This window comes from Dendropsophus ebraccatus, chromosome 9, assembly GCF_027789765.1.
Source record: "Dendropsophus ebraccatus isolate aDenEbr1 chromosome 9, aDenEbr1.pat, whole genome shotgun sequence".
In the NCBI taxonomy this organism is placed as follows: Eukaryota; Metazoa; Chordata; class Amphibia; order Anura; family Hylidae; genus Dendropsophus; species Dendropsophus ebraccatus.
This window is the reverse complement of record NC_091462.1, coordinates 117,225,360-117,238,388: the sequence shown is the minus strand read 5'-3', so window position 1 is coordinate 117,238,388 and position 13,029 is coordinate 117,225,360.

Genomic DNA, 13,029 nt, shown 5'->3' with positions numbered 1-13,029 from the left:
GCAATCTGTTCCAGTGTGTGTGTGTGCGCGCTCTGTGAGGTCTTTACCACTTTACAACATTTTTAATGGGCTTATACAAAGGAAAGTCAATAGTCAGATTCTAGTCTATTCCTCCCTAATAAGGAAAATATGGGGGGTGGCATTGCTTCTTCTTTGCTTATTGGCTTTAGGTATTTGAATTCTTCTTAATCATCTGAGAAAGTAAAATTGGCATACTTAGCTGGAGTTGCTTCTTCAACATCTGAAATGGTTATAAGCATCAACTTAGTTTTAGAAAAGTCAGAACCAATACTGGTGCCAAGGATCATTCATCCCAGAATTACTTTAAAGGAATGAATGTGCAACAGGTGTTGGCTTCAATCTTTTAGACACCTCCTTTCTAGATCAGGTGTGTGTCTTTGCATTAGCAAAGATGCAGAAGAGAAGGGTCTAGGAGTAATAGTATCTGACGGCCTTAGAATGAGTCACCAGTGCAGCTAGGCAGGAAAGGAAAGCTAATCGCTGTATAGCTAGAGGTATGACCAGTAGGAAAAGGGAGAGTGTTTAATAATAAGAAACTGAATTTAAAAAGCCCCTATTAAGTAGATAGATCCACATAGTAGGTAGAAATCTTTCCCCATTTGATGACCTATCTACTGGTAGATTGGGAGCTCCCTGACGAAGTTACGGTGGAACGTAATGCGTAGGGGCATCATGGGTAGCCACAGATCGCTCCTTTCCCTCTTCATTTGGTGATGTTCTTTGGATGGTTTTTCATCTCCTTTTGACACTTATTTTTGTTTACCATATTTTTTTCTTTGATCACCAATTATTTGACACGCACACAGTTACATACACTGATTTATAACTTCTTTATGCAAATACTTTTACATCAATAGGTGGTATATGAATTGTGTTTGATTTATGAGGGTCAGTTGAGCTACAGTGTAGGACCGTGGTTTCACCCTGGGGGGCCCTTATACTGTGTGCGTCCTACCATGTGTGTTTTTCCTTTGGGAATTTTAATTGTTGTTAATGTGTAGGGATCTTTTTGTTCCTCTGCCAACCTTTGTGTCAGTATGTGCTAAATTTTCTAGGTATTTTCAATAAAATTCTTTTGTATCATTGTATCATTTTCTCTCTGGAGTGCTTCCTTAGATCGCATACCCCTGTTTCTTCTTTTAGGTGTTGTGTATCCTTATTGGTATGTGAGGTAGCACCCGTGTGTTTATTATATTTGGGTAGTGCATGCCCCAATTTTGGTCACCATTACATGAACATGTTACCATGAATCTGTATATATAGTTATCTACGGGACGTTGCCTATTCAGTATTTCTCTGGTCCAGCATCTCTTATTCTGACATTTCCTCGGTAAACATTCCAGCTTTCTATAAACAATAAATCCTCAACAACTAGAAAGAAATATTTTACCAGGTTAAATCTGGGAACTCGACTTGGATATGACACGTGTTCTCGGTGCCTCGTGCTTTATTTGCATCCATGAAAATCCAAAGTCATTTGTGTGTGTTTTGGAGAACTATGTAAATGTGAATATAAGCCTAAGTAACAGATGAGGCTTGATGCAAAGGAGTCACGTGAAGCATCATCCAAAGAGACTTCTAAGACTGGAGATCTACAGGCAGAGTTTTCTGATCCTCCTGGTTCTAATGAAATCTCCCAATGGAGTCCGAAGCGGCAGCCATAATACCTATCATAATATTCAGCTTGTGTTTTGGGGTCTCCTTTAATCTTGTTATCGTGGTGAACAGTTTCCACCATGGTGTCAGAAAGAAATGTCCGGTGGACCTCATCACCTTCGCTTTGGGACTGGCGAATGTCATCCTCCAGTCTTCACAGGTGTCCATCAATATAATGGCTCTTTTAATCAGTTTTTCCCTATTGAGCAGCACCAGCAGCATCTCCTACTTTTACCTACACATCATATTGTTTGATTCCAGTGTGTTTAGCATTTGCATGGTGGCCTTGTTGTCCGCCTTCTACTGTTTTAAAATAGTTTCCTTTAATAATGAGTTTTTCATGTACCTGAAGGCGAGATTTCCAGCATGGCTTCCATGGTTGATCTCAGGGAGCTTTGTCATTTACCTATTGTTACTGCTGCCAATGATTGGATGCAATAACGAGGATTTAATGAGTAGTAGTAATAAGACGTTATACAGGATTCTGCATCTACAGGATATTGGTCCTTTTGTAACCGCGTATGTTATGATAATAAACCTAATGGTTTTCATACCTTTACTCTTGATTCTGTTCTCACTAGGTTCTACGCTCACGTCTCTTGTTCTACACATTATGACAATGCAGGATATAGGACGGTCTCATTGGAAAGCTCATCTGAATGCAGCCAGGACTATGACCCTATTGTTATTGCTGATCGTATCTTTCTATGTATCCATGGTTTCACTGAGCGTGAGGATTCAAGAAACGATGCCTGTCTGGCATTGGATTTGTACAATTCTATATTATTCCTTCTGTACACTTCAAGCTCTCACATTAATTCTGGGAAACAAGAAAAAATTTGCACATAGAATCTTCTGTCGCTCCACAGCATCTGTCCAGACATGAAAAAGTAACAACAAACATGGACCCCGATAATTGAAGGAAACTCACTGGACACATTGACGTCAATGGAATGGTTGTACTGTCTAGAAATGATAGAGTTTGAGAGTCCTCAGTAGTTGATATTACTTATTGGCTGGCTATAAAGATGAACCATTTGCGAGCTTTCACGACTACCCAAGTCTCTTGCACAGACTTGGTTACCTACCATAATCTTTGCCTGGTGAAGAGACTTCAGGAGTCTCAAAAGCTTGTACTTTGTTTAGTTAAAGGTATCAAAAACTGTGGTGTTGACCTGTTATCCTGGCAAATTCACTGAACTAAAGGAAAAGCATGTCTGGACATCAGTACTTCTGTATATAAGTTCCCTAATTCCCAGGGATTAAGATAGGGCCAGAGTTGGGTAGGGGCTCACGCTAGCCCCAGGATATTTGAAGTACCCCTTCCACTGCTCACATTCCCTGTTATAAATTACTCTGACACAGCTTTATTAAAATCAGCCAATCACAAATCTGTATGATCGGATGAGCTTCTCTGTGATTGGCTGATTCGTCTCGTTGCCTGAAAAGGCTATGGCAACATTTGAGCATAGTACTATTAACACTTTAGGGTATGTAGATCACCAAGACCCCTGACCAAGCAGGACATTTACATTTGCCTACTCACTGCTTTAAGGCACCCATACGTTTTATCCTTTAAGGCGCCCATACGTTTTATCCTTTAAGGTGCCCATACGTTTTCAGTAACTGTTGACTGACTTTTATTATTTTATTATTTCCTCTCTTTTCAACATCATGCGTTCATTGGAGTGTTAATAGGCCCCAATATAACTTACACTGTCAATGGAACGTGCTGGTAGCGGCAGGTTTGTCTAATTTTAGTGTAAGTTCGCATACTATGGTGGGGCCTTAGTTCTTTGCAACTATCCCTGGGGATGGTGATGCCAATTCAACATGGAGATGAAAGAGGCTGAAAGTTGGTAGCATATATAACAGAATTTTGGTTTATGGTGTCAGAAAGCAGCCAAGTACTGATTACGGGGACTAAACCAAGGATAATAAAAACATGAAGACTGGTATGCCTTTATCTAGTGTAAAACACTCTATGGTAAATAAATCTGCAGCAAATGCTGAGGAACCCTTAATGGATGATGAAGAATTTACTATCCACGGAGCACCAATGGATCTAACAACGAGTGGGGAATGAGGGGGAATCTATAGAAACAAATAATGAGGAGGATTCTACATCTCATCTTTCTCTATCGCCCTTTAGTATTTTATTTGCTGCCACCCCAGACAGCCATTTTATCACCTCCCATTCCAAGTCCAGCGCACATGAAAAACATACATTTCCTCACCCCAAACCCATCAACCACCAACAAACCAATTCTCAAGGTGGGAAAAAGAACAGAGGAAGCAGATGGAGGAAAAGAAAATGAAAGAGAAATGAACCCGAGTCCAAGAGAGAATAACCCATAAAATGATAGAACCCGTCCTCTTCGGTTCTTAATAAAAACAAAAAACTAACCTAACAACATCTGAAAGAAAAGCGATTAAACCCCTCCAGGAAATCTCCTCCCTTGTTATATAGCCTGCAGATAAGAGGGTGGAACAGTCAGAGATGCCTACATTGAAGAAGAGATTAGAATAGGTAATTATTTCAAAAATAGAAATGCAGACAGAAACACAAACACAAACACTCCAAAAACAAAAAAGAAAGGGAATCCACATGTCCTTTTACATTCACATAAGCTAAGTGCAGTTATATGCAGAGGGAAACAAGAAGCTTCTTCCAGCACTCCAAAAAATTGTAATAAAAGCAATCCTTTAATTCATAAGTATTAAAAAGTTTTACTCCCCTTGGGAGAACCGTACCAACGCGTTTCACACTTCTAGTGCTTAATCATGGTGCATTCGGTAAGATGTACAACTAGTGATTTAAAAGCATGTTTCTCACCGCCCAACACCGCCCCAGTTCCGGTGACGTTTGATCACATGATTGTGTTATGTCACCTGCGTGGAAGAAGGCGGTGGGAGGGTCCATACCAAGAGAAACAATCGTATGTGCATATTATTGTACCAAAAAGAAAGAAAGGTTATAAATACTCATACATAATATTGATAATAGACATAATTCTATTTTTCACTTGCACATATAAACCATAATACAATAAGTTTGTGATAAATTATAGAGGAAACCTGTCTACGTCTTTCAATGTACATAGTAGTACTGTACATCGGATCATTCTTATAGTTCAGACCCTGTGGGAAGCGAGTATTTAGCCTAAAGATACTTTCTGCTTCTCTATGTAATAACCTGTCTCTACAGCTTCCCCCACGTATGGGTCTCTCCACTTTCTTGATGCCATAGAAGCAAAAACTCGTAACATCACCCTCGTGTACATCCGAAAAATGTTTGGCTGCTCTGGAGGACTTCGAGAAACCTTTTTTTTGTGCTTTCGATATATGTTCTCTTATCCGGGTTTTCAATTTACGGCTTGTGCATCCAATATAAAAGATGACATGCTGTACACTCAATGATGTATACAACATATTCGCTGTTGCAATTAATAAAATCCTTAATTATGTGGTTTTCTGTTTTGTTTCTATTGGTGTACTCCTTTGTCTTTTTTGCAAATGCACATGCTCCACATCTATTTTGGCCGCACTTGAAAACACCTTTTAAATTGCTTTGCGTTACCGCACCTTCAGTACTTTTCAGCATACTGGGTGATAGTATGTTTTTCAAGGAGCGGCCTTGCTCAATCAGGGCTGAGCAAGCAGGAAGCCACGTGATGTGTTCCAGCCAATGAAAAGGCTGCTGGTGCGCATGTGCACCAGCAGCCTTTTCTATCCCATTCACTGCTGTGGAAGATGCCGGAGAGGAAGAAGACCAGGCCCGACCCCTTGCTCTGATGACATTGACCCAAGATGGCGCCCGGAAGAAGAGGACGGGACAGTTATTTGGTATGTATACTTTCTTTCTCTTCTGGAGGGGGGGGGGTCGAGTGGGAAAGGGGGGGAACGGGGCCAGATAGCTTATTAACACTCATTACAATGTTAACTTTGTAATGTTTGTTAATTAAGCTTACAAAATAAATCTCTGGAGTTCTCCTTTAATTAGGGATGGTCAGAACCGAGTTCGGTTCGGGTTCGTACGAACCCGAACCCTCGGTAATGATTCCCGCTGTCTGCCCGCTCCGTGGAGCGGGCGGATCCAGCGTGAGGACAGGCTAGAAAACTGGGATACAGCCATAGCCATAGGCTGTATCCCAGTTTTCCAGGGAATCTGCTGCCGAGCGTTCGGTTCATACGAACCCGAACCTCGGCAGGTTCCGATCCCTACCTTTAATCTTCTGTTTTTCCCGGCCCTATGGGAACATCCCAGCAGGATAGAGTCTTCTAAACTGCTATTAGATTCCCTTTAATAAAAACAGGACTTGGGAATCCTCTACCAGCCCCGAGAGCCTGATGGATACTGTATTGTGTACTGCATGCTTCCACCTTGAGGCTGCGTTCACATTACGTATATTTCAGTCAGTATATGTATATTTCAGTCAGTATATTTCAGTCAGTATTGCAACCAAAACCAGGAGTGGATTAAAAACACAGAAAGGCTCTGTTCACACAATGGTGTAATTGAGTGGATGGCCGCCATTTAATGGCAAATATTTGCTGTTATTTTAAAACAACGGCTGTTATATTGAAATAATGGCCGTTATTTACTGTTATATGGCGGCCATCCACTCAATTTTGGACAGAGCCAATTTTGATTTTTGCGTTTTCGTTTTTTCCTCCTTGTGCTTAAAAGGCCATAGCACTTGCATTTTTCCACCTTGAAACCCACATGAGCCCTTATTTTTTGCGTCACTAATTGTACTTTGCAATGACAGGCTGAATTTTTGCATAAAGTACACTGCGAAACCAGAAAAAAATTCAAAGTATGGTGAAATTGAAAAAAAAAACGCATTTTGTTTATTTGGGGGAAATCTGTTTTGCCATTCACCCTGGGGTAAAACTGACTTGTTATGCATGTTCCTCAAGTCGTTACGGTTACAACGATATATAACATGTATAACTTATATTGTATCTGATGGCCTGTAAAAAATTCAAACCATTGTCAACAAATATACGTCACTTAAAACCGCTCCATTCCCGGCTTATAGCGCTTTTATCCTTTGGTCTATGGGGCTGTGTCAGGTGTCATTTTTTGCACCATGATGTGTTCTTTCTATCGGTATCTTGATTGCGCATATACGACTTTTTGATCGCTTTATATTACAATTTTTCTGGATTTGATGCAATCAAAAATGCACAATTTTGCACTTTGAGATTTTTTTGCGCTGACGCCGTTTACCGTGCGAGATCAGGAATGTGATTAATAGTTCAGGCGATTACGCACACGAACATGTTTATTTATTTACTTTTATTAAAGGGGTAGTGCGGCGGTAAAAAATTATTCACAGAATAACACACATTACAAAGTTATACACAGTTATGCTCAGCCAATCGCGGCTGAGCAGCTGACGACGCGGCCGGCACTCGGGAAGATCGGAGGTGTTCGGGCCGGCCGGCCGAAGATGACGTTTGGCACAAGATGGCGGACGCGTGTCGGCACGGATCAGGTATGTATAATGCACTACACTTCCGGGTACACGGGTGGGGGGGGGGGACACGGGAAGGGGGCCATTCACAGACATAACATACATTACAAAGTTGTATAACTTTGTAATGTGTGTTATTCTGTGAATAATTTTTTACTGCCGCACTACCCCTTTAACCCCTTGCCGCAAAATGACGTTTGGGAAACGTCATGTAAAGCAGGTAGTTCCCGCAACATGACGTTTCCCAAACGTCATGTGTTCCCTGCCTCCCCCCGCTGTCCCGAGGCGAGATCGGGCAGCGGGAGGAGGCTATGTCACATAGCCTCCTCCCGCTGCCTCTGCTCGGAGGGGAGCCGCGCTCCCCCCGGGCAGTTAACCCCATAGACGCCGCGGTCAATGCGACCGCAGCGTCTATGGGGATATGTTTGCATTGGGAGGCGATCGGGCGGCGGGAGGGGGCTGTTGCATGTTGCCTCCTCCCGCCGCCACTACAGATCCTCCCCCGGCAGTTCCGGCGCCGCCGCTGCATTTCATCTCCCCCCACCGTGAATCCACGGTGGGGGGAGATGAAATAAGTATTAATCAGACCTCAGATCAGCCCCCTTGTGGCCGATCACTACCCCCCCCCCCCCCTCCCCGGGCGGCCATCAAATCCAAGATGGCCGCCCCCATCGCTGCGAATAAACGATGTTTGTTCGCAGCGATGGAAATAAAAAATGAATGAAAACCCCATGCTCTCCGCCACCGGAGGTAGCGGAGAGCATGGGGCAGTGATCGGGGACCCCCCCTGTGGGGTCCCGGAACAGGCGATCGGCGGTATATACTATATACCGCCGATCGCCTGTTCCCAGTGCTGCCCGGCACTTTTTATCCCCTGTCACCATAAATCATTGGTGACAGGGGATAAAAAAGTGTCACCGTGCCCCCCCCCAAGTCGCCCCCCACCCCCCCCAGTCACCCCCGTCCCCCAGTCACCCCCCCCTTCCCCACATACGTTACCGGATCCTGGAGCTCCGTCCTCCTCGACGTCCTGACTGCTTCTGATGTGCGCATGCGCGTCAGAAGCAGTTAGCTCTGAAAATTTAAAGTGACAGAGACCAATTTGGTCTCTGTCACTAAACTATGATTACTGTGATAGAAAATATCACAGTAATCATAGTAATACAGTGAAAATGAAAGTGAAAAAAGTACAAGTGAAAAAGTGTAAATGTGAAAAAGTGAAAAACATACAAACAAAATAAAACACACTTTTTATTATAGTAATAATTGCGTTTTACTCCCAGATTACCCGTAACCACCGCAGGTTGCCCATATCCGCCCCAGTTTGCCCGTAACCACCGCAGGTTGCCCGTATCCGCCCCAGTTTGCCCGTAACCGCCGCAGGTTGCCCGTAAACACGCCAGATTACATGTAACCACCGCACGTTGCCCATAACCACCACATCTTGACCGTAACCACCCCAAATTGCCAGTGACCCCCTCCAGATTGCCCGTAACTACCGCACGCTGCCGCTGACCACCGCACGTTGCCTCTGACCACAGCGCGTTGCCCCTGACCACCGCACGCTGCCCCTGACCACCGCACGTTGCCATTGACCACCGCACGCTGCCTCTGACCACCGCACGCTGCCTCTGACCACCGCACGCTGCCTCTGACCACCGCACGCTGCCTCTGACCACCGCACGTTGCCTCTAACCACCGCACGTTGCCTCTAACCACCGCACGTTGCCTCTAACCACCGCACGTTGCCTCTAACCACCGCACGTTGCCTCTAACCACCGCACGTTGCCTCTGACCACCGCACGTTGCCTCTGACCACCGCACGTTGCCTCTGACCACCGCACACTGCCTCTGACCACCGCACGTTGCCTCTAACCACCGCACGTTGCCTCTGACCACCGCACGTTGCCTCTAATCACCGCACGTTGCCTCTGACCACCGCACGTTGCCTCTGACCACCGCAGGTTGCCCCTGACCACCGCACGTTGCCCCTAACCACCGCACGTTGCCCCTGACCACCGCACGTTGCCCCTGACCACCGCAGGTTGCCTCTAACCACCGCACGTTGCCTCTAACCACCGCACAGTGCCCTTAACCACCGCACGTTGCCTCTAACCACCGCACGTTGCCTCTAACCACCGCACGTTGCCTCTGACCACCGCACGTTGCCCCTGACCACCGCACGTTGCCTCTGACCACCGCAGGTTGCCTCTAACCACCGCACGTTGCCTCTAATCACCGCACGTTGCCCCTGACCACCACAGGTTGCCCCTGACCACCGCAGGTTGCCCCTGACCACCGCACGTTGCCCCTGACCACCGCACGTTGCCTATAACCACCGCACGTTGCCTCTAACCACCCCAAATTGCCAGTGACCCTCTCCAGATTGCCCGTAACCACGCCAGATTACAGGTATCCATCCCAGATTACCTATAAGCACTTCAGTTTATCCGTAACCACCCCACGTTGCCCGTAACCACCCCGCGTTGCCCGTAACCACCCCATGTTGCCTGTAACCACCCCAGATTCTCTGTAACCACCCCAGGTTGCCCATAACCACCCCAGGTTGCCCGTGACCACCCCAGGTTGCCCGTGACCACCCCAGGTTGCCTGTGACCACCCCAGGTTGCCCGTAACCACCCCACATTACCTGTAATCTAATTTTTTATTGTATTTTAGTAACTGCGCTATTCTAATAACTATTACTAGCTGCGGTTTTGCTCCAGCAAATTGGCGCTCCCTTCCTTCTGAGCCCGGCTGTGTGCCCATACTGTGGTTTATGCCCACATATGGGGTACCGTTTTACTCAGAAGAAGCTGCGTTACAGATTTTGGGGTACGTTTTCTCTCCTGTTCCTCGTGAAATTAAAAAATTTTAAACTAAACGAACATATTATTGGAAAAATTCGAGTTTTTCATTTTTACTGTCTTATTTTGAATACTTTCCTCTAATACCTGTGGGGTCAAACCGCTCACTGCACCCCAAGATGAATTCTTTCAGGGGTGTACTTTCCTAAATGGGGTGACTTTTGGGGGGGTTCTCTTCTGCTGACACTACAGGGGCTCTGCAAACGCACCTGGCGCTCAGAAACTTCTTCGGAAAAATCTGCACCGAAAATGCTAATTGGCGCTCCTTCCCTTCTGAGCCCGGCTGTGTGCCCATACAGTGGTTTATGCCCACATATGGGGTACCGTTCTACTCAGGGGAACCTGCGTTACAGATTTGGGCATGCAGCCTCTCCCCTGTTCCTAGTGAAATTGAGAAATTTCAAACTAAACGAACATATTATTGGAAAAATTCTAGTTTTTCAATTTTACTGTCTTATTTTGAATACTTTCCTCTAATACCTTTGGGGTCAAAATGGTCACCACACCCCAAGATGAATTCTTTGAGGGGTGTACTTTCCAAAATGGGGGGACTTTTGGGGGGGTTCTCTTCTGCGGACACTACAGGGGCACTGCAAACGCACCTGGCGCTCAGAAATTTCTTCAGCAAAATCTGAACTGAAAATGCTAATTGGCGCTCCCTTCTTTCTGAGCCCTCCTGTGTGCCCATACAGTGGTTTATGCCCACATATGGGGTACCGTTGTATTCAGGAGAACCTTCTTTACAAATTTGGGGGTACTTTTTTTCTCTTGTTCCTCGTGAAATTGAGAAATTTCAAACTAAACAAACATATTATAGGAAAAATTCAAGTTTTTCATTTTTACTATCTAATTTTAAATACTTTCCTCTAATACCTGTGGGGTCAAAATGGTCACCACACCCCAAGATGAATTCTTTGAGGGGTGTACTTTCCAAAATGGGGTGACTTTTGGGGGGTTTCTCTTCTGCGGACACTACAGGGGCGCTGCAAATGCACCTGGCGCTCAGAAACTTCTTCAGCAAAATCTGCATTGAAAAAGCTAATTGGCGCTCCTTTTCTTCTGAGCCCGGCTGTGTGCCCATAGAGTGGTTTACACCCACATATGGGGTACCGTTGTATTCAGGAGAACCTTCTTTACAAATTTTGGGGTACTTTTTTTCTCTTGTTCCTCGTGAAATTGAGAAATTTCAAACTAAACAAACATATTATTGGAAAAATTCGTGTTTTTCATTTTTACTGTCTAATTTTGAATATTTTCCTCTAATACCTGTGGGGTCAAAATGCTCATCCTACCCCAAGATGATTTCTTTGAGGGGTGTACTTTCGAAAATGGGGTGACTTTTGGGGGGATTCTATTCTGCGGACACTACAGGGGCTCTGCAAATGCACCTGGCGCTCAGAAACTTCTTCAGCAAAATCTGCATTAAAAAAGCTAATTGGCGCTCCTTTACTTCTGTGCCCGGCTGTGTGCCCATGCAGTGGTTTACGCCCACATCTGGGGTACCGTTGTATTCAGGAGAACCTGCGTTACAAATTTTGGCATGCTTTTTTTCTCATGTTCCTTTTGAAAATGAGAAACTTTAATCTAAACGTATATATTATTTGAAAATTTAAATTTTCGATTTTTTTACGGCCTAATTGTAAATACTTTCCTCCAGCCCCTGTAGGGTTAAAATGCTCATTATACCCCTAGATTAATTCTTTAAGGTGTCTAGTTTCCAAAATGGGGTCACTTATGGGGGTTTTCAGTATACAAGCCTTCTAAATCCATTTAAAAAAAGAACTGGTCCCTAAAAAAAATCAGTTTTGGAAATTTTCACAAAATGTGATAATTTGCTCATAAATTTCTAAGCCCCGTAACACCCTAAAAAAGTAAAATATGTTTCCCAAATTATGCCAGAATAAAGAGGACATATTGGTAATGTGATTTAGTAACTAATTTATGTGCTATGACTTCCTTTTTTAGAAGCAGAGAATTTCAGAAGTTCATAAAATGCTAAATTTTCAAATTTTTCTTGATATTTTGATGTTTTTCACAAAAAATACACAAAGTAGTGACCAAATTTTGCTACTAATATAAAGTGCCATATGTGACGAAAAAACAATCTCAGAATCGCTAGCATACGTTAAAGCATCACTGAGCTATAAGAGCATAAAGTGAGACAGGTCAGATTTTGAAAAATGAGCCTGGTCATTAAGGCCAAAACAGGCTTTAGAGGCAAGGGGTTAATAACCTGGGAAAAGGGGGGTGATTCAGACTTTTATTAGGGGAGGGGGCTTTTTACTATTACCAACACATTTTTTTTTTAACTTTTACACTTATACTAGAAGCCCCCTTGGGGTTAGGGTTATTCCCCCCTGGGGTTAGGGTTATTCCCCCCTGGGGTTAGGGTTATTCCCCCCTGGGGTTAGGGTTATTCCCCCTGGGGGACTTCTAGTATAAGTGCTTTGATCTCTCATAGAGATCTCTGCAGCATAGATATGCTGCAGAGATCCATGAGATAGGCACTGCTGCAGCCGGAAGTAAACGAGTGCCGAGCCGGGGACGGCGCCATTTTGGAGGGGTCCCCGTCCGGCTTCAGTTACGGAGATCGCTCCTTTGGGATAACATCCCGGAGGAGCGATCTCCCCACTAGACACCAGGGATGACGCTGCGTCCGGTAATCGGATGCAGCTGTCAACTTTGACAGCTGCATCTGATTACTGTATTAGCGGGCACGGCGATCGGACCGTGCCCGCTAATACCTGCGATCCTGGACTACAAGCGGCACCCGGGACCGCCGCGGTTCAGAGCGGGGTCGCCACGCTGCCCCGCTCAGAACGTCCCTAACGGCATACACCCTATGTCGTTAAGGGGTTAAAGGGGTAGTGCAGCACCAAATATATTTACAAAATAACACACATTACAAAGTTATACAACTTTGTAATGAGTGTTATGTATGTGAATGCCCCCCTTCCCTGTGTTTCTCCCACCCACGCTAGACCCGGAAGTGTTGGTGCATT